The sequence below is a fragment of the Lynx canadensis genome, chromosome D3 (assembly GCF_007474595.2).
Source record: "Lynx canadensis isolate LIC74 chromosome D3, mLynCan4.pri.v2, whole genome shotgun sequence".
Taxonomy (NCBI): Eukaryota; Metazoa; Chordata; class Mammalia; order Carnivora; family Felidae; genus Lynx; species Lynx canadensis.
This window is the reverse complement of record NC_044314.2, coordinates 13,690,568-13,718,434: the sequence shown is the minus strand read 5'-3', so window position 1 is coordinate 13,718,434 and position 27,867 is coordinate 13,690,568. Positions and strand designations below refer to the sequence as shown.

General features: G+C 44.5%; 1 long non-coding RNA gene across 3 annotated transcripts; it reads right to left on the bottom strand.

Moving 5' to 3' along the window:
• Positions 1-226: 226 nt before the first annotated feature.
• On the bottom strand, positions 227-17,003 carry LOC115498646. Of its 3 annotated transcripts, XR_003963895.1 has the most exons (6): positions 16,870-17,003; positions 5,458-5,620; positions 3,565-3,677; positions 1,966-2,059; positions 1,356-1,499; positions 227-925 (listed from the first exon to the last, which is right to left on the bottom strand). It is a non-coding gene; the product is annotated as an uncharacterized LOC115498646 (long non-coding RNA). The 3 variants fall into 3 exon arrangements; XR_003963894.1 differs by having other exon boundaries at positions 227-1,499; XR_003963896.1 differs by having other exon boundaries at positions 227-1,499; positions 3,565-3,674.
• Between the last annotated feature and the right edge of the window lie 10,864 nt (positions 17,004-27,867).

Sequence of the window (27,867 nt, the reverse complement as noted above, 5' to 3'; positions counted from 1 at the left end):
CTGTCTCCCTCCCTCTCTCTGCACCCCCCCCCACTGCAATCTCTCTCCCTCTCTCTCTCTCTGGTCTCTCAAAAATAAAACATTAATTTTTTTTAAGTTACGTTACAGAGGCACCTGGGTGGCTAAGTTGGTTGAGTATCCAACTCTTGATTTCAACTCAGGTCATGATACAAGGTCGTGGGATCAAGCCCCCCATCAGGCTCTGCACTGAGCATGGAGCCTGCTTATCTCTCTCCCTCCCTCGTGCCTCTCCCCAGCTCATCGGTTCTCTTAGAAAAAAAATTAAGTTACAAGTTAAAGTGAGATCACTAGGGTGGGCCCTAAGCCAATATGACTGTATCCTTAAAAGACGGAAATGTGGAACAACAGAAACAGGGGCACAGGGAGAAACACCACAAACTCCAGAACTGTGAGACATTCCTATTGTATAAGCCACTCAGCTTGAGGGTACTTCATTACGTCAGGCCTAGGAAACTAACAGAGATTCAGAATTGGATTTAGGGGAATTAAAAAATAGCATTTCTTACACCCCAATGAGTTTGTGAACTGAGGTTCCCACTAGCTAGTGACAGGAGAGCTAATTTTCTGAAAGTCAATGTGGTTTTATGGGAAAAGTTCCTAAAACTGTATAGTATCCTTCAGCCGTCCATTCAAGATTATAAGGAGAGGAGGCTTTCTCTCTTCTAGGAAAGCCTTTCCCCCTCCTATAATCCTTACAAGATCACGCTGAGGTAAATTCCATGCTACTGACAAGGAGCATGGCAGCCAGACAGGGTTGAGGCCAAGAACACAACTTTTGATTCTTGGCCCCAGGGACATCCCATCATTCTTCCTGAAAGAGAACTTTCAGGAAGTTCTTTTCCTCTGTGGTCAAAATCCTTCAGGTTGGAATTTCTCTTTATTGTCAGATGAATGATCCAGTCTCCTGGCAAAAAACAGAGACGAAATAGTTTCCCACAGCTACACTGAACAAGAAAGCCACCGTTATGACGGCGGAATGAGAAAAGCCTTCCTTGGCCACTATCCATGTGAAGGTGACCGGGGCTGTTGGGAGGCAAGTTGCTCAAGAGGAGCCACTTGGATTCCAGGTTTGGTAAGGGAGCTAATGCAGGCTCGGTGGCATAAATAAAGACATGGTTTGCGTGGTCTGTACTTCACCAGAAATAACCATGCTTGGTGTTGAGAACCCGATTCTCTTGGGGCTCCCCCACGCTAGTGTTATGTTGAGAGCACAGGCAGGAGGAACTCGGTGCCAGGAGCCAAGGCATATGAGGAAGGTGCCGTTCTTGGTCTGGACAGGAGTCCAGGCAGGGAAGCAGATAACCCCACCAGGTGAAGGCAGGCTTAGGTCTTACTTTGGAGGTTCCGGGTTCTAGAATGCAGCCGGGGAGGGACATTTCATGCTGGTGCAAATGGAGCTGTCACATAAGGGGTCCCAGAGTGGCAAACAACTGTCCCAGAAAGTATTAACACCAAAGATGGACGGCCACGGATGGAGCCTGTTGGAGAATGAGAGAGAATCACTTCCTAAATTCTAGATTCTCGATGCCCCTCACTGCACGTATATTTCTAGTAAAATTATATTTCATTCATTTAATTTTTAACACAGGGCACTTTGAGGTTGCGGCAAGTTTAAGGAAATCTTTTTTTCATAACCAATAACAAAAACAGTAAGAACAGAAGCAACCAGGGAAATTGAGAACCATGAAGGTTCTTACAATTTGTCATGAGGCCACTAGGGGGCAGAGGAAGATAGCTATTTGGAGCCACTAAAAAAACACTGCAATCCAATCCTTTTTTCCCCACCACAAAATGCTTGAGCAGAAAAGAAAAAGTATAGTACAAACCAAAAATGGCTTTGCTATTATTAAGAACTGTCAGTATTCTGAGGTGGCTTCTACTTCGTATATAGAACGCTGACTCTACTTTTAAACTACAACTCAACCAGTCAAAATTCAACCATACCTACGATTCAGCGCCGTGCTTCTGAACCTCGCCATGAGGACACCCCAGCAGATGTATGTCATGGTCCATGCTCTCAAAGAGCCGCTCAGTCAAGCTGGGAAAAGGAGGAACACACAGTTGCCATTTAGGGTTGATACGGCTGTTTGCTTGGCTGCTGCCATTTGATTTTGAGGGATTCTAAGTCCAGCATATGTCCAAGTATATCAGCCTCAGGTACAGCCTTGTTTTAGTCTCAGAAAGTTTTGGAGTTGTTAGTACACGACAGATCTTTTCCATTGCAACCATTCCTGTCTCACAAAGCACAAAGGAAGCAGATCATAATGAGTGGGAAACCAGTCACCAGGCACAGTGGAATAGCACTGGGAGGTACCTATGTTAGTGTTTCACAGCTTGTGAGAGCCCCCTTAGTTAATTATCTTAGGCAGGGAAATTAATGATTTGATGCAGTGATGTTAGGGGTGAATTAAAGCATCTCCCCAAATTCCCATGAGGTCTATGGGATAGCTCCATGATCTATCATAGAGGGCCTATGATGTCTCCAAATCCCATGAGGTCAGGACAAAAGATAACATCCCATTCAAAGAAGGTGAGGCACTGAAGACTTATTTCTCCAAGTTCATTCATTCAGCAAACATTTATGAGCTCTGTGCTAGACCTGATGAGTGCCTGAGGGGCTTCTAGAGTAACTGAGGACACAGACACACAGTCTCCAAACAGAGTGCTATTTGAGATGCCATAGAGATATGTACAAGGAGCTATGTGAGCAGAGAGGAGAGGTTCCAAGGCTCAGCTGAGAGAAAGGGGCCCAAGGAGGCTATGTAGAGGTGGTGATGTTTTTAGCTGATTTGACTATCCCCAAGACAACTGGCAATAGCCAAAATAAAACGACCATGGAGGGACACTTCTGTGTTCCAAATTGCACAGGATTCCCACAGAGAACAAGACAGAACAAAACAACATTTTCCCTGTGGAAGGCAGCTTACAATAAAAATAAAAAATTACAAAGCACTAGAGGACACAGTCACCATGAGTAAAAGTGAATGTCCACACTAAAAATAGCTTTCAGATAATACAATGTTCAGATAGAGTGCATAAAGTGATGTTTAAAATTAAACCCGCAGACGAGAGACTAACTAATGAGGATAAGTATGACCAATGGGTTTGAAGAAGAGCCAAACAGAACTTCTAGAAATGAAAAATGGGATCGTTTCAATGAAGCACTTGGTGGATGGGGCTAAGCAGCAGCTTGGGACACAGCTAAAGAAAGAGTCTGTAAATTGGAAGAAGGAGCCAACAGGAGATAGAGAATACTAAAGAAAGCTTAAGAAACATGGAGGATAAAATAACAAGATCTATCTTACCCTTAATAGAAATTTCAGGCGAGGCTAGAAAGATTGAGAGAGCGGCAAAAGTCAGGGAGAAACTGGCTGAGATTCTTTTTTAAGGTTTTTCAGAATAGGGAATCCTGAGCAATATAAATAAAAATAAAGGCATGCCCAGACAGATGAGAATGAAACTGCAGAAGTTAGCAAGGGAATAAAGGATTTAATCTCTCTGGATTAAGAAACCAGAAATCAAATCACACAGAAACAGGCTTACCTGCAAAACAACAACAGTCCAATTGGAAACAGCCTTCTCAGTATCAGCTATGGAAGCCAGAAGACAACACACGTGCAGACAGAAAATGTAGACTTCAAAGTCTAGCCAAGCTGCTGTTCAAGAGCAAGGACAAAACAGAGACCTCTTACCCAATAAAAATGGAAGGTTCGCCCCTAGCAGATCCTCCCTGAATGAAACACTAAAGAATATACTTCGGAGCAAAAAAAAAATAAGTTGAATCTAAGCGAAATGGGAAGGATGCAGAAAGGCCGTCTGTTTTTCCCTCTCATTCTTCTCCCTGAATCCACTTCCTCTATTGCCTCTTAGGCCTCCTTCCTCCCAGGTGGGGAGACTGGAGAGGATGCCCCCAGATTACATCACCTCTGTCCACCTACACGTGCATTCTGAGTGCCTCCGGCTGGGGTTCTCTACCAGCTCACCACTCCTGGGACAGGAGGTGACAGCCAGAGGAACCCCACAGTGCATCAGAGGGCCCCCAAATTGTATACTACAGCTGAGGCTTATAGAAGGGGCTGCACTTTCTGATTTTGTGAGGGAATCTCCTAGATGTCCAGTATGTGTTCCTCCAACCCCTGCAACAGCATCCCATTGGTCGAGGTGGGCCTTTTTGGGGGGGGGGGTTCTCTGATCTGACTCTAAGACAGAGATTCCAGATGGAGTATTTTATCTGGAAGACAATCCCAGGAGATGCTGGCAGGGCAGAGGGACATAAGACAGAGAAGAGGCAGCCAAGAAAGCATGTGGTATCTAACCAGCTACCTCTGGGGGTGACTGAAGCTTAAATCTGCTCAGAAAACTCTGGAAATCAGTGAGAAACATACACCTCAGAGCAATCCCACCTGAGGGGCAAGGGAGCTGGGGCATTTATACACCAACTCCTATTCACCATTGTTGGGAGTCTGTTCCCGGGGGCATCAATTTCCAGCACTCTGGCCTGCTGCACAGGGTGGAAAAGGGGGCTCCAGGTCAAGAGAAAGTCCTCAGGACACAAAATGAGGTGTCAGCAGTTGGAATTCCAGCCTGTTAGCACTGAAGGGGAAAGACAGTGTGTGGGTGGGGTTCAGGCAGCACCTGCTATAGCACTTTAAGTCAATGCCTTTAGGAGAATGCATTTTTTTTTTTTTTTTTTTTTTACAGGCAAAAATAAAAAACCCCAACAAACTCAGGGCCATGACTCGCTGTAGTCCTCAGAGGTAAAAGGTGTTTGAGAACTTTCCGTTGCTCGCTGGCAGTTTCTAAATGAACGTCTGCCTCCAGCTCTGAGTTGTCTGGCAAACACTGGAGGGGCTGCAGGCAGTCTGGAGCTTTTCACTATCATTAAAGTGACAGAATCGCAAAACACCCAAGTGTGTGATTCGTCCACTGGCCTCGCTAACGGCCTGGCAGGCAGTCCGGCAGGTAGACACGTGCTCAGAAAACCATGCAGGTGCAGCTGGCATGCACACAGCAGGTGAGGAATGCCAAAGAAGCAGGAAATTCAAGATATTAAACTTCTGGCTGATTTAAAGTACAAAAAAAAAAAGAGGACACATTTCATAGTACTGGTATTTGCCCAGATCTGAGTACTATAAAAGAACTAGAGAGGTAATAGAATTAGAAACCCACCTTTTGGCACTCCTAAAATAAAGTGGAATAAAAAGCTCTCGGGAGTGACAGGAAGAATACCAGGGCAGATGGCCTCACACGCTGCAATTTAGCCCTGGCAGTAACCACAGTGGGAAGACCTGTCCCGTCCCACTGAATGACTTTAATGACCCTGCCCTTCCTCTTCTTTTGTTCATTTCTATGGTTACAATTTTATTTTAAATGCCTGGTATTTTATAAGGTCTCTAATAGCTTGGACATTCATTATTTGCAGGTCGGTTACCTCACCTATAAAATAAAGATGCTAACTTTGTGCCTCCTCATTTCGGCTTCTTAACTTTCTCTGCCATTCTTTGGATGCGAAGAAGAAGGACTGCTGTTGAGGGCCCCGCATCTGTCTTGGCGGCTGTTAATGAGACTGGCATAAAAAGCGGAGATAGTTCCATCCTTCCTAAAAGAGAAAAAATTATGTAGCAATATCTCTGTACCTGAGCTGAAACAGCCCACAGTACTTGAGTGTTTGTTAGACTTTAACATCAACTGCAGCTTTATCCACCCATTCCATCCATCAGTCCATCTTTTCATCCACCCACCCATTATTCCATCACACCAGCCAGCCAGTCAGCCATCTTTTCTTCCACCCTAACCAACCTTCCATTCATCTATCCAACCAACCCCAGCAGCCTCCCTTCCTTCTTTCTAGATTCCATTCCTCCCTCCCTCCCTTTTCTTTCCTTCCTTCCTTCCTTCCTTCCTTCCTTCCTTCCTTCCTTCCTTCCTTAATGCATCTCAATCACCCATCCATCTATCCATCCATCCATCCATTTATCACAACCATCTAATACCTACTGAGTATCTCTGGGATAACTAAGCACTGAAATATGGAGATAAAAAATAATCTTACCCTCAGTAAGTTTATCCTTTAATAACACTTTCAAACAAGCTATAAGTGGGGATAATCTATTTTTCTTCTTTTTATTTTAATGGAAATCCTTTTCTCTAGAAATATTCGTGAGTCTTCCCACATTCAGTGGTAAGCATGTTCACAGGAAAGTGGAAAGAGAATTCTTGAGGCTTTCACTGCAGTTCAGTATGGGGCCCTCAAGCAACTGTCTTTCCAGGAATGCTTTCTCTTGTTGGTTAGCCCCTCCTTTTGAGGACTTTTATTGGATATTGTAGATGACCCTGTTCACTTCTCTGGTGGAGTAGGAATTGAGTCCAAGCCTTCCAGATGTCTAGGAGGGCTCTGGGAATGTGCATGGCCGGCAGAATGAGCACTTCTGGGCCATGTGTTAATCAACGTGGCCCAGCTTCACTTTATTGGCTTGGCAACTGCCAGAAAACCTCCTAACTTCCCCAGTCTCTGTTTCTCCATATAGAGTTATCATGGCTCTGCTGGGTTTTGCACATATTGTGTGCAGTCTGTAAAAAGGGCTTTCAAAACCGCCAACTATTAGAACAAAAGTATTTCCTTTTAAAAGTGCTTATTTCTGAATTACATAAATAATAAGGGTTGACAGTAGAAAGATCAGGAGATCTGAGGAAAAAAACTAAAACAAACAATCATAAAACCATTGTAGCCTGACCACATTTCCCTGAGATGTGTTTGTTGACTGGGAAAGATATGGACGATAAGTATTCAAGATGAAAAACCAGGTGCTGTAACAGGATATATGCTACTGGTCCTGTTATTAAAGACTATATTTTGTATATATACATATAGCTGGAAGGTTATTTTTTTATTTTTTAATGTTTTTATTTATTTTTGAGACAGAGAGAGACAGAGCATGAGCAGGGGAGGGGTAGAGAGAGAGGGAACACAGAATCCCAAGCAGGCTCCAGGCTCTGAGCTGTCAGCCCAGAGCCCAACGCGGGGCTCAAACTCATGGAGTATGAGATCATGACCTGAGCTGAAGTTGGACGCTCGACCGACTGAGCCACCCAGGCGCCCCTCTAAGGTTATTTTTTTTTTTTTTAATTTTTTTTTTCAACGTTTCTTTATTTTTGGGACAGAGAGAGACAGAGCATGAACGGGGGAGGGGCAGAGAGAGAGGGAGACACAGAATCGGAAACAGGCTCCAGGCTCTGAGCCATCAGCCCAGAGCCCGACGCGGGGCTCGAACTCAGACCGCGAGATCGTGACCTGGCTGAAGTCGGACGCTTAACCGACTGCGCCACCCAGGCGCCCCTAAGGTTATTTTTAATTAACTTTACTTGTAATGCTAATACATAATATCAGAAAAGTCAGATGAATAAAAGACAAAACTGATCCCAACCTACTATCTAGCTATGGTCACTGATGATATGTTGGCATATTACCCTTACAGAGTTTACTTACTTTTATATTTCTATATTTTACAAATATTGTACCAGACCATATATGCAAATATGTTATTTGCTTTTCCATTCTATAACAATGGCCAACTTTCCATGTCAGTACATATACTTTGTGGTATTTGAATTAGCTTTGAGTATTCTGTCCTATGGATGTATCACTGTCTTACGGGTATGTCATCATCCCCTGATGTTGGGACATTTAACAGGTGCGTCTTCCAAAAGTTGGGAATGTTTCGCTTTAAACAGTATGTAATCAAGACCCTAACAGTGAAATCTCTGTGCCCATACATATTGCCAAATTGCATCTCAGAAAGGTTGGACTATTTATTCTCTCATTGTAGCATAGGAGAATCCTCACTACCCCCCGAGAATAAGAATATATTTATTTAAGTGTAAACTGGTAACACCTTCATGCTTTCAACAATCAATATACAGAAAGAGAAGTTTGGAAAGTCTAGAAGGAGCAGAAAGGAGAGTGGATACCTCCAAGCCTTATCCCCATCAGTCTAGGTGCTCCACGGGTAACCTTGTGAAGGCAAAACCAAGGAAATACAAACATAAATTCGTATCTTCCAACCCTTAGATAAAAACGTAGTAGATTAAATACACTGCCCTGAACCTTGCTTATTTTTATTAATGGAATACTGTAGAGTTCTTTCCATGTCAATACTGATAGCACATCTCCTCTTTTCTCACTGCATAGAGTTCATCCCAGGGAGGCAGTAAATGTGGTAAGAGCCACCTGTCGCTTCCATTGTTTTCTATCACAAACAATGTTGCAATGAACAATCTCAATGCATTGTATGTTCTCTGTGCACACGTGCAGCTACAGAAGTGGAATCTCATATTGCAACTGCTGACAGGCCACATCCCCCTTCATAATGGGTATGCCGAGTCCCATCCCCACTAGCAATGTTCCAAGGTGCCTGCCCTTGCACGGACTGGCCCACAGAGTGTGGTATTAAACATGAGGATTTTGGCCAATTCAGTGGGTGAAAATGGTATTTCGGGGTTGCTTTCTGTGAATGTGGCCCACTTTTGCTCATCCTCCTCTCCCTTTCCTTCCTTCCTACTTTCCTGCCTCCCTTCGTCCCTCCCTCCCTTCCATTTCTAGGAGTTCTTTATGTATTAGGAAGAAGAGTAGCCTTTTTTGTCATGAATTACAAAACTGTTCTTTCCATTTTTCATTTTCTAAAATTTAGCGTATGGTCGTTTTTTTCCTTTCTGTGCAAAAGTTTTAAAAATATAGAACATATTAGTCTCAGGGCACCTGGGTGGCTCAGTGGGTTAAGTGTCCAACTTCGGTTCAGGTCATGATCTCACGGGTTTGAGCCCTGCATCGGCTCTGTGCTGACAGCTCAGAGCCTGGAGCCTGTTTCAGATTCTGTGTCTCCCTCTCTCTCTGCCCCTCCCCTGCTCGCGCCCTGTCTCTCTCTCTCTCTCCGTCTCTCTCTCTCTCTCTCTCAAAAGTAAACAAACATTAAAAAAAATTTTTTTTAAATATAGAACATATTAGTCTCACTGTGTCCCTGGATTTTGAGTCTTGAAATGTTAAAGTGGGATGTTCTTCAGGAGAGAGTACATCGTAGGCCTCTAGGAGCTCATTTGCTGGCTGAGACCCACAACCTGCCCCAAATCACACACGGGGGCTGTATCTCCTTGGGTTATCAGAGGCTGGCCGCCTTTTTTTTTCTTTTTGTTAAGCCTCATTTCATGGGAACAGGAACGCTGTAAGTATCTCACAAATCCATTTAGAGAGAACAGAGGGAACAGAATCAGGAGTGGGCTTAGGTCAGGGGAAACATAACACCATCAGGCCTCTGCAGTCCTCCCCGCCCCCAGCTGGCTGGAGTGACTTGGACTGCAGTGCGCGGACCGCCCACAGGGGGCAGCACTGCTGAATGAAAGCAGACGCGACATGCTCAGATTGTGTGGAAGCGTGTGAGCACACTTCAAGGGATTTTAGACTGCCCTGATCCCAACCCATTGATTTATAAACCACGTCCTACAGAAATGCAGAGATCATTCCACATCGCCGAGTAAGTAAGGATGTGCGTGGGCAACATTTCCTGTGTATCTTTGCCTTTCTTCCCGGCTCTGATGCAGCGTTCTAGGAGAGTCCTGGGGGGTTTAAGAATCCTGCAAAAGGATTCTAAGTCCAAGAAGCTTGCACGCTGGCCATAGACCCTCAGCTCCCTCAGCCCGGTCGTGTGCTACCAACGAGAACACCCAACAATGAAAGCACTTGGGGTGCCAGCCACTGCTCCAAGCACCTCAGGCGGGTGACTTCACTTTATTTCCACAACCACCCCCTGCTATTACCGCTTCCCACAGGTGGGAAAAGGAGGGACAGAGAGTTTAAGAAACTTGCCCCAGAATCCCCCCTAGTGAGTGGCAGAGCTGAGATCTGAAGCTGGTGCAGCCTGGCTCCCGGGTACATGTCAGCACGCAGAGCGGCCTCCATTAATTACAACCCAAAACCAGAGAAAATGACTCCAAGGGAAGACGGGAAAGACAGTCACAAAGAAACACAGGTGCAAGAAACAGGCGAGGAAGGCCGCTGCCTTCCCATCCGGGGGTACTGCTGCTGCTGTAAATCCCCAGCCACTGTGAGCACCCCGCTTTGTGCTGGCGAGCAAGCGGGGCTGGGAAAAAGGGACCCCCGGATGCCAGGCTCAGCACTTGGCTCCCCTAGCTCAGCCACCTGGGGCAAATAACTTTCTTTTCTCCTTTTTTTTTTTTTTTCTTATAGTGGTAAAATATACCTAACACAACATTTACTATTTTTGTTTGTTTGTTTTAAAGTGCACAATTTAGGGGCACCTGGGTGGCTCAGTTGGTTAAGCGTCCGACTTCGGCTCAGGTCATGATCTCGCGGTCTGTGGGTTCCAGCCTCGCGTTGGGCTCTGTGCTGACAGCTCAGAGCCTGGAGCCTGTTTCAGATTCTGTGTCTCCCTCTTTCTCTGACCCTCCCCTGTTCATGCTCTCTCTCTCTCTGTCTCAAAAATAAATAAATGTTAAAAAAAAATTAAAAAAATAAAGTGCACAATTTAGCAGCGGTAAGAGCATTCACAATGTTGTGTAACCATAGCCATGGTCCATTTCCAGAACTTTTCATCACCCCAAATAGAAACTCTGTACCCAGTAAACAGTGACTCCCCACCCCCCACCCCCCTTGGGAACACCTGTTCCACTTTCTATGGCTACGAATCGGACTACCCTAGGCACCTCATGTAAGTGGAATCACGCGGTCATTTGCCCTTATGGGTCTCGCTTATGTTGTTGAGCATAATGTTTTCAGGGCTCCTCCACGCTGAGCACATATCAGGATTTCACTCCTTATTCAAGTTCAGGAACACTGTGTGCATATACCACGCTTCGCTTATTCAGCCATCTGTGGGTGGGTTGTTTCCACCTCTGGGCTGTTGGGAACAGAGCCACCACGAACGTCGTTCTACACGGATCAGCCTGAGACCCTGCTTTCGACGTTTCGGCATCTACACCTCACAGTGGAATTGCCGGGTCACATGGCAAGTCTATGTTTAACGTTTTGAGGCCGCCAAACTCATTTTATTTTTAAACAGGAGATTCCCCCCCCCCCATTTAGGATCCTGGACATAAATAGGCTTCCTAATTATTTCCCGGGGCCAACAAGCAGAGTTTTCCAGCCCCTTCTCCAGGAAGCAGCAGCCCTTCCAATGTCTCCTTAGCTCAGGGCTCAGCTCTACCTTCCGCCCCCAGGGGCCCAGTGAATGGAGTGCAAGCACCTGTTCGTGGGTCCTTTCCTCTTCTCACCTTGACTCTGCACCAGCCTCTGACCCAGCGGACCCCACTTCCTTCTGCACGTCTGTTTCCTTTATAGTTGCTCCCTGTCTACCGTGTAAGCTCTGTGGAGCAGGGACATTTTTTCCCTCTTACCTTCTGTTATATCCTCAAAGCCTAAGATGGAACCTGGCACATAGGAGGAACTCAGGAAATACTTGGCACCGAGACAAAGTGCCGTGTGCTTCCATAGCCTTTCTATTCATGGTCTCATTTAACCCTTATAACACTCTGCGAACCCCACTTATCCCTAGGGCCAAAAAACAGGACGGGAGAGTTTGAATAACTTCCCTAAGGTTACATGGCTAGTAAAATTTCCATTCTACCTGTAATCCAAGTGATAACCGCACAAGCGTGTGCCAGCGTCGCTGAAGGAAACCAGTTCTCTTCAAACGACCCACAAGCTCTTCTTGAGGCCCTAAGGATGCCGCCCCTGCCAGTGGGCACGCTCCTGCCCCTTCCTGAGTCTGGACTTGAAGACCTGCGGCACGACTGTCTTCCGACCCCTCAGCGAGGACCTTCTTATGCCCCACACAAAGCAGAAGCCAGGCAGTGACAGGTCATAGAACTTTCCTGACGGTGTGAGGATAATGAAAGCACCAACCGGAAAATAAATTGGCAACACCCTAGGCTCACACCGCACCCAGGGCTGTCATCGTCCTGCCCGTTCTCGCTACCGGCCTGGTCCCTGGTTCCCCACAGAGCCAGGCAGCTGGGGCCACCACTGTGGTCCGGGCGTCCCCCAAACTCCATGTTAGTTCGTTCTGGCCGCGATAAGAAAGCCCGCAGACTGGGTGGCTACAGAAATTGATTCTCTCACATTCCTGGAGGCTGAAAGTCTGAGATCAAGGTAGCATCAGGTTGGTTTCATCTGAGGACTTTCTCCGGGGCTCGAAGATGGCCACCTTCTCCCTGTGTCCTCACGTAGCCTTCCCTCTGCGTGTGTCTGTGCACAATCTCTTCACGAGGACAGCACTCAGATTGGATGAGAACCCGTCCAACTGACTCACTTTAACTTAATGATCTCTTTAAAGCCCCTATCTCCATATACGTCACATTCCGAGGTACTGAGGGTTAGGACTTCAACACAGGTACAGGGGCAGGGGGAGGGGGCAGACAATTCGCCCAACAGGACTCAGCCCAAGGAGTACACTTCTGCACTTTGTAGGAACGTAAGAATCTGCTCCAAGTTGTGCCGATCTCACTGACGTCCTCCAAAGAGGACTGCTAACAGATCTATTCTTCTCAGCTCCTCCAGTCAATGGGGAATTTGCCCAAGTCACAGGGTTACATATAAAGGAAATGGGGTGCCTGGGTGACTCAGTTAAGTACCCAGCTTTTAGCTCAGGTCATGATCTCACAGCTTGTGAGTTCGAGCCCGTGTCAGGCTCTGTGCTGACAGCTCAGAGCCTGGAGCCTGCTTCAGATTCTGTGTCTCCCTCTCTTTCTCTGCCCCTCCCCCACTCACTCTCTGTCGCTCTCTCTCTCTCAAAACTAAACATTTTGAAAACATTTTCAAAAAGGAAGTGTGTGTCCAGTGGGGATGATGGGTTGAAAGGGCCATAAAATCGAAGATTTTCTATTTCCACAGTATTTCCACAGAATACCAGTTATGAGGTGGTTGGAAAGGGGGGGAAGGTCGAGGTGCCACGCTGGAAATGGGAGTGCACCTCAGTTAGAATTCTGCTCATCCTAGAATCGAAGCCCCTGATTTTAATCCTACGAACGAGCCATTGCCCACCCTGAAGGAGCAGGATGCCTTGCTTCACACGTATCCGTGCGGACCACAAAGCACAGCTTTCTTCCTCTCCTGGAACCATAAATTGAGGTCTGTTCTCCACTCATCTGCTCGCCAGCTCTTGGCAGCCTTCTCTGGACCTCGGGGCTCTTTGAGTACTTCCAGTCTTTGTTCAAATAAGCAGCCTTCTGATGGCTGGCCCAGATGTGAAGCCCACATCTGGAAACTATCCTTGTCTCGGCCCAGGCGTTCAGGTCTGGGAGATGTGTGAGTGTCGGGCACGCCCACGCCCTGCCTGGAGATCCCCGCACAAGGTCCTGTGCAGGACAGAGGTTTTGGAGGCTGGCAGCTTGGACTGGAGACAGTGTGTTGGGTTAAATCCCAGTGAGAAGTCGTTGGAAAATGCTGGGACCTGCCAACACATGGGCGCCCCTATCCTATCATCCTCTTCAGTCTTCTTGGTAGGGCCCACAGTATCAGGCCCGCCACAAGTCTTCCAGCATGCAACCCACTGAACGTGCTACATCTTGCTGATGCCCCCCATTTTGGCCCAAGGATGGAAAATGTTGTCCAAGCGTGGGACTCAGTCTCCCAGTTTTGGCGATTCATACCTGAGATTTACGGGCCGGCATGAGGGTGAGTTCAGCGGGCTCCTATTCTTAAAGAAACTGCTGTGCTATGAAGCCAAAAAACTAGTATGACCCCATTTGGACCCACAGCAGGAAGGACACGCTCTGTTCACCATCCCGAAGGAAACAGTGAGCAGCAGAGAGTGGTTGTTGCAGGAAGGAGGTGGCATTTCTGGTAGAACCAAAGTTTGTCTGAGCAAGTGCTCGTATCAGGTACTTGGGTCAGTCCCCATTGACAGATTTAGGGTCTGACTGTTCCTATGAGCCCAGAAGGATCCTCACTGATACGCCTGCCTGACCTAACCTTTTTCTCCACCCCCCCTTGAATGCATTCTAAAATTTCTCAAGTAGAAAAAAAATTTAAAAACAGAAAAAACCAAAAAAACTATTCCTCAAATTCCAACAAAAGGAATAACCACTGTTAACATTTCGGTTTATAAATGCCAAGCCTTTTCTCATATGCATGGACAAATACTTCCTAAAATAATGAAAGGCAACATTCTATAACCTAATTTCTATTTGATATCTCATAATACTTCTGTATCAGACTACACAACTACATCTGTGCTCTTAACAGCTGTACTGCTGCTCAAGAGAGACCAAAAATCTGTGGAGGCATTTTTAGTTGTTACAACAAAGGGGGTGAGCGGTAGGGGGTGGATATGCAAAGGGCACTTAGAAGGAAGAGACCAGGAAATTGGATGTTCTATAATCCTTAGTCCTGCTCAAATTTTGAATGTCCTGATGGTACTCATGAAGGTGGGAAAAAAACCTATTCCTAATGATTTCAGCTCCAGACCTAACTCCTTGACATATAAACACAAGGTTTTTTGGCATGATTAAGTATACACTGAATTTTGTAACAATGCAACTAATGAGTTCTGTTTTGTTTACACTTTTTACTATAAATTGTCAACTCGACTGTTTCGGAATCTCATCAGGAATGGCAAAGCCGCCCATGACATTTGAGTCACCACGACAGCCACCTGGATCTCTGTTGTAGTCATTGCATTCATAGTGATTATACATATATGGGAATCCACTATTCCACCTTTTCTTTCCGAAAGTCAGATACAGAAAGTGTCTGTACATTTCGTGGAACTTTGTTTTACTTCCATTAAATCCTAACTTATTTAAATGCAGATTCAAGCATCTGGCATCTTCATTATATCTTCAAATGTAGTTGTGCCTAAAAATTTGCAATGAAACTATTATCTGTTGGCTCTGTACATCCCTTGTGAGCCCTGCTCTCCACCTCTAGGGCCAGAAACCTCCAAGTTACAGCTTCCAGATTCCTTCCCATCTGGCTTCTCTGAGGGTCTGCCAATGGGAGGCACTGGGGAATGGAAGAGATCAGGAAGACCCCTTTTCCCCCCCTGTCTTTTGGGTCGTGTGGTGTGCCGGGTGTGGTGTGCAGGGAGCAGACACCGTGGCCTTGCATTCGGAGGCTCTGGGGGACATCATTTTCCCCTTTGCTTCTCTAGCTCCAGGGGGTATGAGTTCCTGTAGTTACTAATCCTGGATAACCCTACCTTCCCCCATATGCTCATCCAGCCCTGCCCAACCTTTATAACCAGTTCCCTAGATTAACTTGCTTCTTTGAAATACTTAGAGTGGTTTGTTTTCTGACTGGACACAGAAAGGATAAAAGACACTTAGGATTTTACTCTATTTAACTTGTTTACATTAGGCCATCTATCCTTTTTCTTTAAAAAATTACGCACTTGCGGGGTGAAAGGGCACAAACTTCCAGCTATAAAATAAGTCATAATAAAGAAGGAAGGAAGGAGGGAAGGAAGGAAAGAGGGAAGGAAGGAAGGAGGGAGGGAAGGAAGGAAGAAGGAGAAGGAAGTAGAACGGAAGGAAGGAAGGAAGGAAGGAAGGAAGGAAGGAGGAGGAAAGGAAAGAAGAAAAGAAAGAAGGAAGGAAGAAGAAGAAAGAAAAGAAAGAAAGAAAGAAAGAAGAAAGAAAGAAGAAAGAAAGAGAAGAGAAGAGAGAGAGAGAGAGGAAGTCAGTCACGGGAGGTGTGCACCATGACTGTAGTTAATAATACTCTATTACATATTGGAAGGTGAAGGTTGCTGAGAAAGTAGATCTGTAAAGTTCTCATCACAAGGGAAAAAATTTGTTTTGAGAGTAGGCAAGGCAATGAATGTCAGTAGTCATCACGGTAACCATTTTGCAACGGACACAAGTACTGAATCATTTTGCGGTACACCTAAAACTATAATATGTCAATTACCCTTCAATTTAAAAAAACGCACTTGGATAAACATATTACCTATGAATTTAATTTGGGTTAACAAAGGGGGGTGTTGCGAAATATTGATTACTATAATAAAGCGGTGTTGAGAGTGTTGGCAAAGATACGGACACATTTGCTGGTGAGCTTTTGTGGGTGGAAGTGTAAATTGGTACAGCCTTTAGGAAAAACAGCATGAAGTCCCCCCCAAAATTAAAAACCGATCTACTCTATGCTTCAGCCATCCTACTTCCGGCTATTTCTCTAAGGAAATGAAGTCAGTATCCAAGAGATCGTGGCACTCTGGGTTCGCTGCAGCCTTACACCGAGTAGTCAAGAAACAGTAATGCTTATGTCCACCAGGAGATGAATGGATAAAGAAAACATGATCTCTCTACCCATAATGGAGTAGTATTCAGCCCTAAAAATTAGAATTCAGAGATGCTGAGGGAGGAATGGGGGGAGCCAGGGATGGGGGGGGAGTGGGGGAAGTGGGTCCCGGGGTCACCGCCTGTTGGGATATGAGATGAATGAGTTCCAGGGACTCTAATGTAGAGCTGGCGACTCTAACTAGTGACACCGTATGGTGTATTTTAAATTCGCTGAGACAGTGGTTTCCGGTGTTCTCACCCCACCCAAAGCCTGGTAACTTAGCTTCAGGTGGGAATCATTTCACAATGCGTAGCATATTAAGCCATCACACGGTACTTCTTAATACACACACCTTTTTTTTTTTTTTTTTTTGTCAATTATACCTCATGAAGCCGACAAAGGCTTATTTTTAAAAGTGGTGTCGGGCCTGACAGAGTTGAAACCCACTCAGGTACGTCATCAGGGGTAGTTTCCCGCAGGCCCACATTCCCCTCTCTGACACCGAGAACTGAGCCTTTTCAGGACGCCAGTGCCACTTGAGTGAATACCCGGGTACTCACAGCTCTCAGTGCACTGCAAACCCTCCGATGACTGCGTCTAACAGAACTCAGTTCTGCCGCCTCTCTCCGCCTTCCTGGACGCGCGTTTTCGCAAAAACCCACAAAGCCTGCGCTTGGGGAAGGCGAGGCGGCAGCCCGGGCTACGCGGGGGGGGGGGGGGGCAGGGCGCAGGCGGCCGCGCGCGCGCACGCGCGCGCACGGGGCGCGTCCACGGCGCTCGGCCCGCGCCGCCGCCGCCTGGAGCCCCCGCCCGCGCTCTGCGCAGACGCGGCGCACGCCCAGCGCCCGCACCCGTGAGGTCGGCCCCGCCCCCGAAAGCCGGTGGTCCCAGAAGAAGGGCAAAGGCCCGGGTGGGCCGAAGCTGAGGCGCGGAGCGGACGCGGAAACCGCACTCCAGCCCTTGCCCGACCTCTGCCCTGCGGCCAAGCCGGTCTGTGAGCAGAGGGTTTTGCTTTGACGCCTAGGGTTCTGAAGATACAGGCCCTCTACAGGGAGCTACCATTTTTGAAAGGGCTTCGTATGAGTCTCTACAGAGACCCATACATCTTCTAGCTTTCATCACAAGCCTAAGGAGATACGTATCTAGTCAACTCTTCAGCTTCTCACCATATTTCATGATTTCCACCCGAATGCGAAATCTCGTGAAATCCTTGGCTTCCGCTTCCCGTTCGCCCACCGGATCCAGCCACTCATCAGATCCAGTCCATTGGGCAGCCAGGGGTTTCTGCACGTTGTCACACTCTCCATCCTGACGTCACCTTGCCAATTCGTCCCAGGGATTACAGCACCTATTGGTTTTCTTCTTCGGGTCTTCATTTTCCGTTATTCATATTCCAGCTGGAGTAAGCTTTCTCAAAATCAAATGTGACCGTGTGGACGATGACGACCCTTCAGGGCTTTCCTAGTTTGAAGATAGAGTTCAAAGCCCTTAATAAATCTCAACTGGTCCCCATTCCTAATATTTACCGTTTCTTCATTGTTTCTGTATCCTTCTCCACATTCTGTCCATCCACAGACAAATGACTCCAGTTGATTGATAACAACATTAACCTCTGATTTGTGGGGGAAAGGCTAGGATTAAATAATAGGCAATAATAGCGTGCAAAGAGGGAGGAGCACGACTGGAGTTTAAGCTTTCTACATTTCTCAATAGTACCTCAGAGTTACTAAGTTTTTTTAAGTATGCATGCTAACACTACAGTAACCACCAAAGAAAGACCTATTGCACATCATCATTTCCAAATAAATAAATTCTTAAAAAGACCAAAACCAATAAAATAGTAGAACAAATAACACCGAGATCCAATATATCAGTAATCACTATACATGTAAAAGAACTAAACACTCCAATGAAAAGACAAAGACTGTCAGACTGGACAAAAAACAAAATCCAGATATAGGCTGTTTAAAAGGGCTACTTCTTGGGGCACCGGGGGTGGGGGGGGGTGGGGGGGGGGGAGGGGCTCAGTTGGTTAAGTTTCCGACTTCGGCTCAGGTCATGATCTCACTGTTGGTGAGTTGGAGCCCCGAGTCAGGCTCTGTGCTGACAACTCTCAAATCTAGAGCCTGCTTCAGATTCTGTTTCTCTCTGCCCTTCCCTGACTCATGCTTTGTCTCTCTCTCTCAAAAATAAATAAACATTAAAAAAACAAAAAAAATAGAGGTGCCTGGGTAGCACAGAGCTGGCTTTGGATCTGTCCCCTTCTCTCTCTCTGCCCTTCCTCTGCTCATTCTGTCTCTCTCTCAAAAATACATAAACTTTAAAAACAGAGATACTTCTTAAATGTTAAAGTAGACTAAAAAGTCAAAGGGCGAAAAAATCACAAACCAAGAAAATAACTGACCAAAAGAGAAATCAAGTAGTAATATTAACATCAGACTAAGTAAACTTTAATATGAAAAGCATTACTGGAGAAAAAGGTCATAACATAACGAATGATAAAAAGTCCAATTTAACATTTACAAATTTGAATGCAACTAATAACAAAACCTCAAATATGTATAAAACAAAAGTTGATAGCTCCATGAGAGACATTACCAAACTCACCATCTCACTTAGAAATTTTAACACCTATTTTGGTAAGTATTTCAAAGCGCTGACATATAGGCGATAATCTTAAATACAAATTAGAAATAAAAAATATAACTAAAAAAGCCCCATGGGTTTGGAAGCATGCATAAACGTTTAAAATCTGTTCATGTACTGAAAACGAAATTATAATTGAAATTAGAAAATACTCAGAACTACACAGCAACTTAAAATAATGTATCAAAATGTGTCCAATGAAGCTAAAGTGGTACTTAGAGAAGAGTTTATAGCCTTTGACGTTTATATTAGAAAACAAGATCTAAAACTTAATAAAGCAAAGAGCCAGCCAACTTAAGAATGAGGAAAAAAAAAAAAAAAGCATAAGCCCAAAGAAAGAAGAACGATAATACAGGGAAAAAACGGAAGTTAGTGAAACAGAAAATATATTTTAGAGAGGATCAACAAAACCAAAAGTTGTTTTCTGGGGGAAAAATACAGCAATATTAACCAAGGGGGGGAAAGCACAAATAGTAATAGAAATCTTAAAGGATTATAACTAATAGGAATTTCAAAGGTGCTGCAGACATTAACCAGATACCTGGAGGATATTACAAATGATAATGAGTGGTCATGTGGCCAATTAGTCACCTTGGTAAAGTCCATTCCTCTTTTTTTCAAGGAGATTTTCTGTGATTTTTTTTAAGATCAATTTTTAAGTAATCTCCACACCCAATGTGGAGCTTGAACTCACAACCCCAAGATGAAGAGTCACGTGCTCCACTGAATGAGCCAGCCAAGCACCCCAGTCCATTCCTTTCTAAATAAAATGTCTGAATTAGCTGATGTCAAATATTCTGTAAAGCCGTGCTTCTCACAAGTTAATAGGAATTTTGTTAAAATGCAGATTCTGATTCAATAGGTCTGAGAATCTGCATTTCTAGTAAACTCCCTAAGTGATGTAGATGTGCTGGTCCATATTTGAGTAGGGAGGCCTTAAGGCATTATCACCCTGTACCCTGGTCTTATGGTCTTTTTTGACAAATTCTATCCTGCATTCTGTGCTGCCGTTTTCAACACTCACTCCCAAACTCCCAAATCCTTCCCATGCCACCCAGATATAGTAAGGCTAAGATTCATCAGCTGAAACCTTAAATAACCTTAGAGAAGCAGGAAAAAAAAAAAAAAACCCCATAAAGCAAGCCCATACCCTCTAATTTTACTACGAGTTGCAACTAAAAGGACAGCATTCCTAAAGAGGACACCTGCAATTAAGCCCTCTTTTTCCTTTTGTTTTTTGTTTTGTTCTGTTTAGATGAACTAATTTACTCTGTATTATGGGAAATGGATGAATCAAAAGTGCTATGCAGCCATAATGCGTGCCAATAATTTTACTTGTAATGACTCAGGTCTGTATAATGCATTCGTTGGCAATAAACACTGTGAAAAATTCTTTTAATTATGTAAGTGGAATTTCTGTTTGTCTTCGTACAATGTTTCAGAGGCTTATCTTAATTATCCCAATATCATTCGCAGTTGAATAAAGTCAGTTTGATGTGCAGTGTGGGAGGAAAAAAAAAAGTCTCCTACATAATGCTTTCTAAAGCATGAACTTTAACTTGAGATTCCCTTTGTGTAAGTCAAGGAGAAATGGATGAAGTCATTTTGCTTGAGTACACACAATAAGAATTTTCTTTTACTTGCAGTTTCTAACAATAATAAGGGTTGTCATCTTTAATATTTAAGTTCAAGGCTGGAGGGGAAAAGATATTTGCACATGTACGTGCAACCTGGCAAATATTACTCATCTGTTCCCAAATATCTGGAACCAAGCAGAAAAAAAACAGGTCGCTCTGGCTATCCCCGAAAATGTATAAGCTTTTTAATAAAGCATGCCTTTGTCACTCGTGTGACCCTCACCCTGGGTGACCCTGTTCTTGCTGCTGGTACTTTCCACAATGTCCTCATTGCAGCCATAGGCCAGGGCTGAATGGGTGGGAGAAGATATTTGATAGAGGTCAGGACTATCTCTGGAGTGTTAACAAGTAACAGGCTTGCAGGAGGGTCCAGTATTCATGCCATCTTCGGCCCTGTTCTAATTAGCTGCGCCTCAAAACAAAACTCGCTCTAGACCCAAGTAGGCCATTTACAAATTTCAAGCACCCAAGGTAAATAAGTTATACATGATTCTAAGACACCAAAACTAGATAATCTGAGTGAAAGACCCAGGGCCTAGTCCACAAAGCCCCTAGCCACTGAGAGTACAATTTTGTGGTGACCTCCTCCTTGGTCATGGAACCCTAGCAGAGACATTTGTGATGAAGGCCTGGTTGGATACAAGGTAAGTGGGGAACTGCCTTCCATGTAAACAGACAAAACATTTCTCAAGGCTGTGTTTTCAAAAACCTAGTACAGTTTTTAGGCTTCTCAATAAGCTTTCCCAAGGAAGTTATCTAATGTCTAGTAACAGAGACTTTTTACATATCAGGTTTAAGAATTGTAACCCAAGGGTGCTTGGGTGGCTCAGTTAAGCATCCAACTCTTGATTTCAGCTCAGGTCGTGATCTCATGGTTCATGAGTTTGAGCCCCGTGTTGGGCTCTGCACTGACAGTGAGGAGACCGCTTGGGATTCTCTCTCCTTCTATTTCTGCCCCTCCCCCGCTCTCTCAAAATAAATAAACACTTAAAAAAAAAAGAATTGTAACCTAGAAAATGGTCATGCAAAGGTCTTCCCTAGTGAGATTCTCCTGACTATCCATGAGGTAGGATTGCTCCCACCCTTGTACAGGTGAGCACCTTGACACCCAGACCCGGGATTGGGTCAGCCCTTCCATTCATCCCGAGTTTTTCAGATTCCAGAACTCATGAACTGTCTGCTGCACTATGTTGCCCATCTTGCAGTATGTAACACAGCAACTCAGAGATGGATCTGTCCCTTACAAGTGCCAGGAAACTGGATGAAAGTCACAAAATCACACTTTCTCATCACACCTAGGGAATAAATCTGTTCTTCCCCAGAGGTACGGTCTTTATGTGTTAAATAATCTAGTCACTGAAGCCTTTTATTTTAATTTTTAATTTTTTATTTTTTAAAATTTACATCCTGATTAGTTAGCATATAGTGCAACAATGATTTCAGGAGTAGATTCCTTAGTGCCCCTTCCCCATTTAGCCCATCCCCCCTCCTGCAACCCCTCCAGTAACCCTCAGTTTGTTCTCCATATTTATGAGTCTCTTCTGTTTTGTCCCCCTCCCTGTTTTTATATTCTTTTTGTTTCCCTTCCCTTATGTTCATCTGTTTTGTCTCTTAAAGTCATCCTATGTGTGAAGTCATATGATTTTTCTCTTTCTGACTAATTTCACTTAGCATAATACCCTCCAGTTCCATCCACGTAGTTGCAAATGGCAAGATTTCATTCTTTTTTTTTTTTTTTTTTTTTTAATTTTTTTTTTTTCAACGTTTATTTATTTTTGGGACAGAGAGAGACAGAGCATGAACGGGCGAGGGGCAGAGAGAGAGGGAGACACAGAATCGGAAACAGGCTCCAGGCTCTGAGCCATCAGCCCAGAGCCTGACGCGGGGCTCGAACTCCCGGACCGCGAGATCGTGACCTGGCTGAAGTCGGACGCATAACCGACTGCGCCACCCAGGCGCCCCGATTTCATTCTTTTTGATTGCTGAGTAATACTCCATTGTTTGTATGGATATATATATATATATATATATATATATGATATATATATATGATATATATATATATGAGATATATATATATACACACCACATCATCTTTATCCATTCATTCCATTCCATCGATGGACGTTTGGGCTCTTTTCATACTTTGGCTATTGTTGATAGCTGCTATAAACATGGGGGTGCATGCGCCCCTTCGAAACAGCACACCTGTATCCCGTGGATAAATGCCTAGTAGTGCAACTGCTGGGTCATAGGGTAGTTCTATTTTTAGTTTTTTGAGGAGCCTCCATACTGTTTTCCAGAGTGGCTGCACCAGCTTGCATTCCCACACTGAAGCCTTTTAAACATAATCATTTGTTACTCTTTTCAAGGTACCTGAGAGGGGAACCCATCTCTCTCCTTCACAGCCAAATCCTGTGACCAGACAGTTACTGGCACATAGTTTGTGCTAAGCAAATATCTGTGATTGATTCATTGTTTTACAACCACCTGTTGAAAGAAATCATTATTGTGTGAATAAGCAAGAGTTTGTGGAAGAACAGAAAGGTCCCCTCTGAGGTCATCCAAAAGATCTGAATTATGACATAAGCCTAGTCTAGGACCGCCCATTGTGGGAGAAAAGGGATAGCCTAGTTAATATGGTTGGTAAGTTTTTGGGTAAGAGATTGTTTACTAGTGTACTAAATTAGAAAACAAAACTATGAAACTATGTATCAGAGCCAATTGTTCAGTATTTTTTACCTCTTTCTAGAAGCCTTCCCTGAATAACCATACATGTTATTGGTCAGTCCCTCACTTTCCTTGCCTATTTAACTATTTATTCTCACCCTATCTATCTCTCAGTTATTTATTCACAAAACATTTACGGGGCACCTGGATGGCTCAGTCAATTAAGCAGCCGACTTTGGCTCAGGTCATGATCTCATGGTTTTGGGTTCAAGTCCCAAGTCAGGCTCTGTGCTGACAGCACAGAACCTGCTTGGAATTCTCTTTCCCTCTCTCTCTCTGCCCCTCCCCCACTTGCGCTCTCACTCTCTCTCTCTCAAAAAAAATTAAGAAAAAAACAACAAAAAAAACACCCCATTTATTGAACAATTTCTAGAGACCAGGCATTTTAGTTATGAAGGGGTATTTAACAAAAGCCCTGGGCCCAAAGACTACATAATAGGCACACAGACAAGTAAACCAGGTCATGCAACAGACTTCTGGTTAAGGTGGTAGAATGACTACATGTGAAGTCTTCCCCTTTTCGTGTGAAAAAACATATTGTAGTGCATGCATTTAATGTAACACAGGCATTGTAATTCACGGCTGTTTTATTTGTTTCCTAGGGATGACACAACAAAGTACCACAAACTAGTGGGCTTAAACAACAGAAATTTACTCTCTCACAGTCCTTGTGGCTAGAAGTTCAGGATCAAGGTGTCTGCAGGGTTAGTTACTTGTGAGGAACTATCACCAAATCCTAGTGCTTCCAATCAGCCTTTTAGGGCTTTGAATACTGAACAACCAAGGATCCTCAAACACACGAGAGAACCTCTAATGTGAAGAAGGCTGAAGTAAACAACTGCAAAAATGAAACCAGAGGAAATGGAGCTAATCAGGGAAGAGGGAACATGGACAAATAGCCCCAAATAATATTTTTAGAAGAAAACACTACAGCTTTGAAGCAAGGGTAAAGCACTATACAATGGTAACAATTAGTGGTTAAGAATAAGCTCTTGGAGGGGTGCTTGAGTGGCTCAGTCAGTTAAGTGTCTGACTTCGGCTCAGATCACGATCTCACAGTTTGTGAGTTCAAGCCCTGCGTCAGGCTCTGTGCTGACAGTACAGAGCCTGCTTTGGATCCTCTCTCTCTCAAAAATAAATAAAAATTAAAAAAAAAATCTTTAAAGAATAAGCCCTTGGAGATTTAAAACACAGACCACAGCCAAAATGAAAATGTTTAACACAGGTCTTGGTAGGTAATGTTGAATTAATACAAATGCTAAACAGATGGAAAATATGAAGAAAAGATAAGAAGCATAGAAGGTTATTCCAGAAGGTCTAACAACAGACTAAGAGGAGTTTCAGAATGAGAGAACAGAGAAAATGGACAGGAAAATAATTATTGAGCATTTTCTAGAACTGGGACACAGATTGAAAGAGCTGATCGAGCAACCAGCACAACAAAGGGAAAAGATCCACACCAAAGGCACGTTGCTATTGACAACAGAGATAAAGGAATGTTCCCAAAAATTCTCCAAGGAGAAAAAAAAATAGCTTGGCATCAGGCTTCTCAACATTGGGTGCAGAAGATGGGGATGAGGGGTGGGGGTGCGTCATGCCTTCTAAATCCTGAGAGAAATGGATTCGATCTAGAAGTTAGTTCTCCACTAACCTCACTCAGATGTGAGACAAAACAGATTTCCAGACATGCGACAGGACTCAGCATCTCCCCCGCATTTCTTCTGTCTTAGGAAGTGAGTGGGCTTTATGCTCTGGAAAGATGAAGGAGTAAACCAAGAAAGACAAAAAAGGGGATCCAGGAAGGAGTGGATATAACCCCGGAGACGGGTGAGGAGGAATTTCTAACAGACAGAAGAGCAGCATGGCCAACCTGGAACAGGCGGATAGAGAATGTGGGGAGAGAAGACTGAGAAAGGGGGCTCCCCAGGATACCCGAGGCGGTCGGTCACTAGGGCAAGATAAAAGACAGACGGGTGACCGAATTGATGGAGTGTTTGAACCAAAATGAGTAATACCCACATGGTCACAATCCTGTGACTTAATTTAACACAGTGATCCATCATAACAGATACCAGATATCATCTAAGATGCATACATCAAGAACAAGCCGTGTATGCATATTACACAGTATTGTGAAGGCAGTTGCCAGAAGCAACAACAGCTCCAAGAGTTCAAAGTGGCTGCCTCCAGGTGTCAGAACTCGAGCGTGCGAGAAGGGGCGAGAAGGGGTTAAGGATTGCTGTGATTTATTACCAGCCTTTGGGAAGTTTTAATTTTTAACTCTACGTATGTATGAACTTTGATCACAAATTTTAAACTAAAGGAGAACAAGCACAGGGTGGTAAGTGCTACGAGGCAGAGTGGAGAGGAACTGCAGAGCCTTGAGGGGTGCGTCGGCGGGAAAACTTTCCTAGAAGTTGGGCACAATTATGTGATCCCAGAATTGAATGCCTGTTTCATTCACTCATTTATCCACTGTTCTCCAGGCACTGTTCTAAGCTCTGCGTCTGTATCAGTGAATAAGAGACCTAGATGTGGCGCACTTGGGTGCCTCTGTCGGTTGAGGGTCTGACTTTGGTTCAGGTCATGACCTCATGTTTTGTGAGTTCAAGCCCCACGTGGGGCTCGCTGCTGTCAGCACAAAGCCTGCTTTGGATCCTCTGTCCCCCTCTGTCTGCCCCTCCCTGGCTTGCACTCTCTCTCTCAAAATAAGTGAACATTAAAAGAGAGAGGTGGGGGGCACCTGGGTGGCTCAATCGGTTAAGCATCCAACTTCGACTTCACCTCAGGTCCTGATCTCACAGTTCATGAGTTCGAGCCCCACATTGGGCTCTGTGCTGACAGCTCAGAGCCTGGAGCCTGCTTTGGATTCTGTCTCTCTCTCTCTCTCTCTCTCTCTCTGCCCCTGCCCTACTTGCACTCTGTCTCTCTCTAAAATAAACAAACATTAAAAACATTAAAAAAAAAAGGGAGACCTAGATGCTGCATGCTGTTTTCCCCAGCTGCCCATGAACATGCTCATGGGTTCTCTATATCCACACATAGCACTTTGAATAATGCTGTGCTGACATGACCAGTAAATAAATCCTGGTCACATGAGTGAGTGAATGAAGGAATGAATGATCTAACCCGTACAATCCACAGCCATGTGAACAGGCAATGACCTGTGAGGATAAAGAACATTTTCTGAATGTCAAGTGTAAAGAAATTTCTCCTCTAATCAAACGGCAACAAGTTTAGAGGAAATTTAGAAATCCAACATCCCACACAGAGAGTTCCCAGATCTCTCCTTAGTTCAGTAACTTTAGTTGTCACTTCATCTCTCAATACTGCACAAGACTTATGCATAAAATGGGAATAAGAGTAATACCTCATAGCACCTCTAGTTGTTATAGGAACCAATTGAGATGGTGCTTTGAAAACTATGGAGCCCTATAAACATTTGAATTCTTTTATCCTTGGGATTTGATTTTGCCTGTCACTTTTAGAATGACGGCAGCTTAGGACCTTGGATTTCATGGAATCTATTCTCTCATTTGATAAAAGAGGAAACTAAGGTTCAGAGGGGGGTGGGTTACCCAAGACCATACAACCGGGTTGTGCAATGTTTAAGGTGGAAGTCACGGCTGCTTCTTCAGTGTTCCTTTATGTTCAATCCGCTTTGTAGATTTCAATTCAGAGTCTTTCGGAAGTTCCGTACTTGAAAAGTCAAATGTGGTTGGGGCGCCTGGGCGGCTCAGTCGGTTAAGCGTCTGACTCTTGGTTTCGGCTCAGGTCACGATCTCACAGTTCGAGGGATCCAAGCCCCGTGTTGGGCTCTGCGCTAACGGCTTGGAGCCTGCTTGGGATCCTCTCTCCCCCTCTCTCTGCCCCTCCCCTGTTTGCTCTCTAGCTCTCAAAACAAGTAAATTTCTTAAAAATTTGAAAAGTAAAATCTGGTCATTTAAAAGTGAAAAAGAACTAGTAAAGGATGAAAAAATTCAAAATGCTGCATATCAGAAAGTCCAAAGGCCCAAATGAGCAAGTTCAGCTCTTGAGTCTGACGGAATCTTCTTATTCCAAGTGATGTGGGCTATTGATATACCAGTAGGATTTGTAAGGAGGGTCCTCACCAGGTGAAGCCCAGTGACACCACCTGGTGACATCACCAGGGACTTTAACCTGTGAGACTGTCCACAAAGACTTTATACTAGTTGAACAGAGAAAAGGGGAGGCAATCAGTGAGTGATTCTGTGGCCCCCCCAGGAAGATGGTTTGTCATAATGAAAGCTGAACGAGGAAACAAGCCACTGCCATGGCCATCGGTGCTACATTCCCAAGGAGAGCAGCCATTTTGCTTTTGCAGGCAATTATCTACAGCTGTGTTAACTAAGATTTCAATTTTGTTGGTTTCGTGGTTTATTTTTGATTTGTACATTTGTTTCTATGAATCAATGTCTAGGAGCTGTGGAGTTACAATGGCGTTTTATACTGGAACGGAACATTACTATAGAAACAACTTAACCCAACAATAGGGATCCACGTGCTATTTCCCTTTAAGAGGGG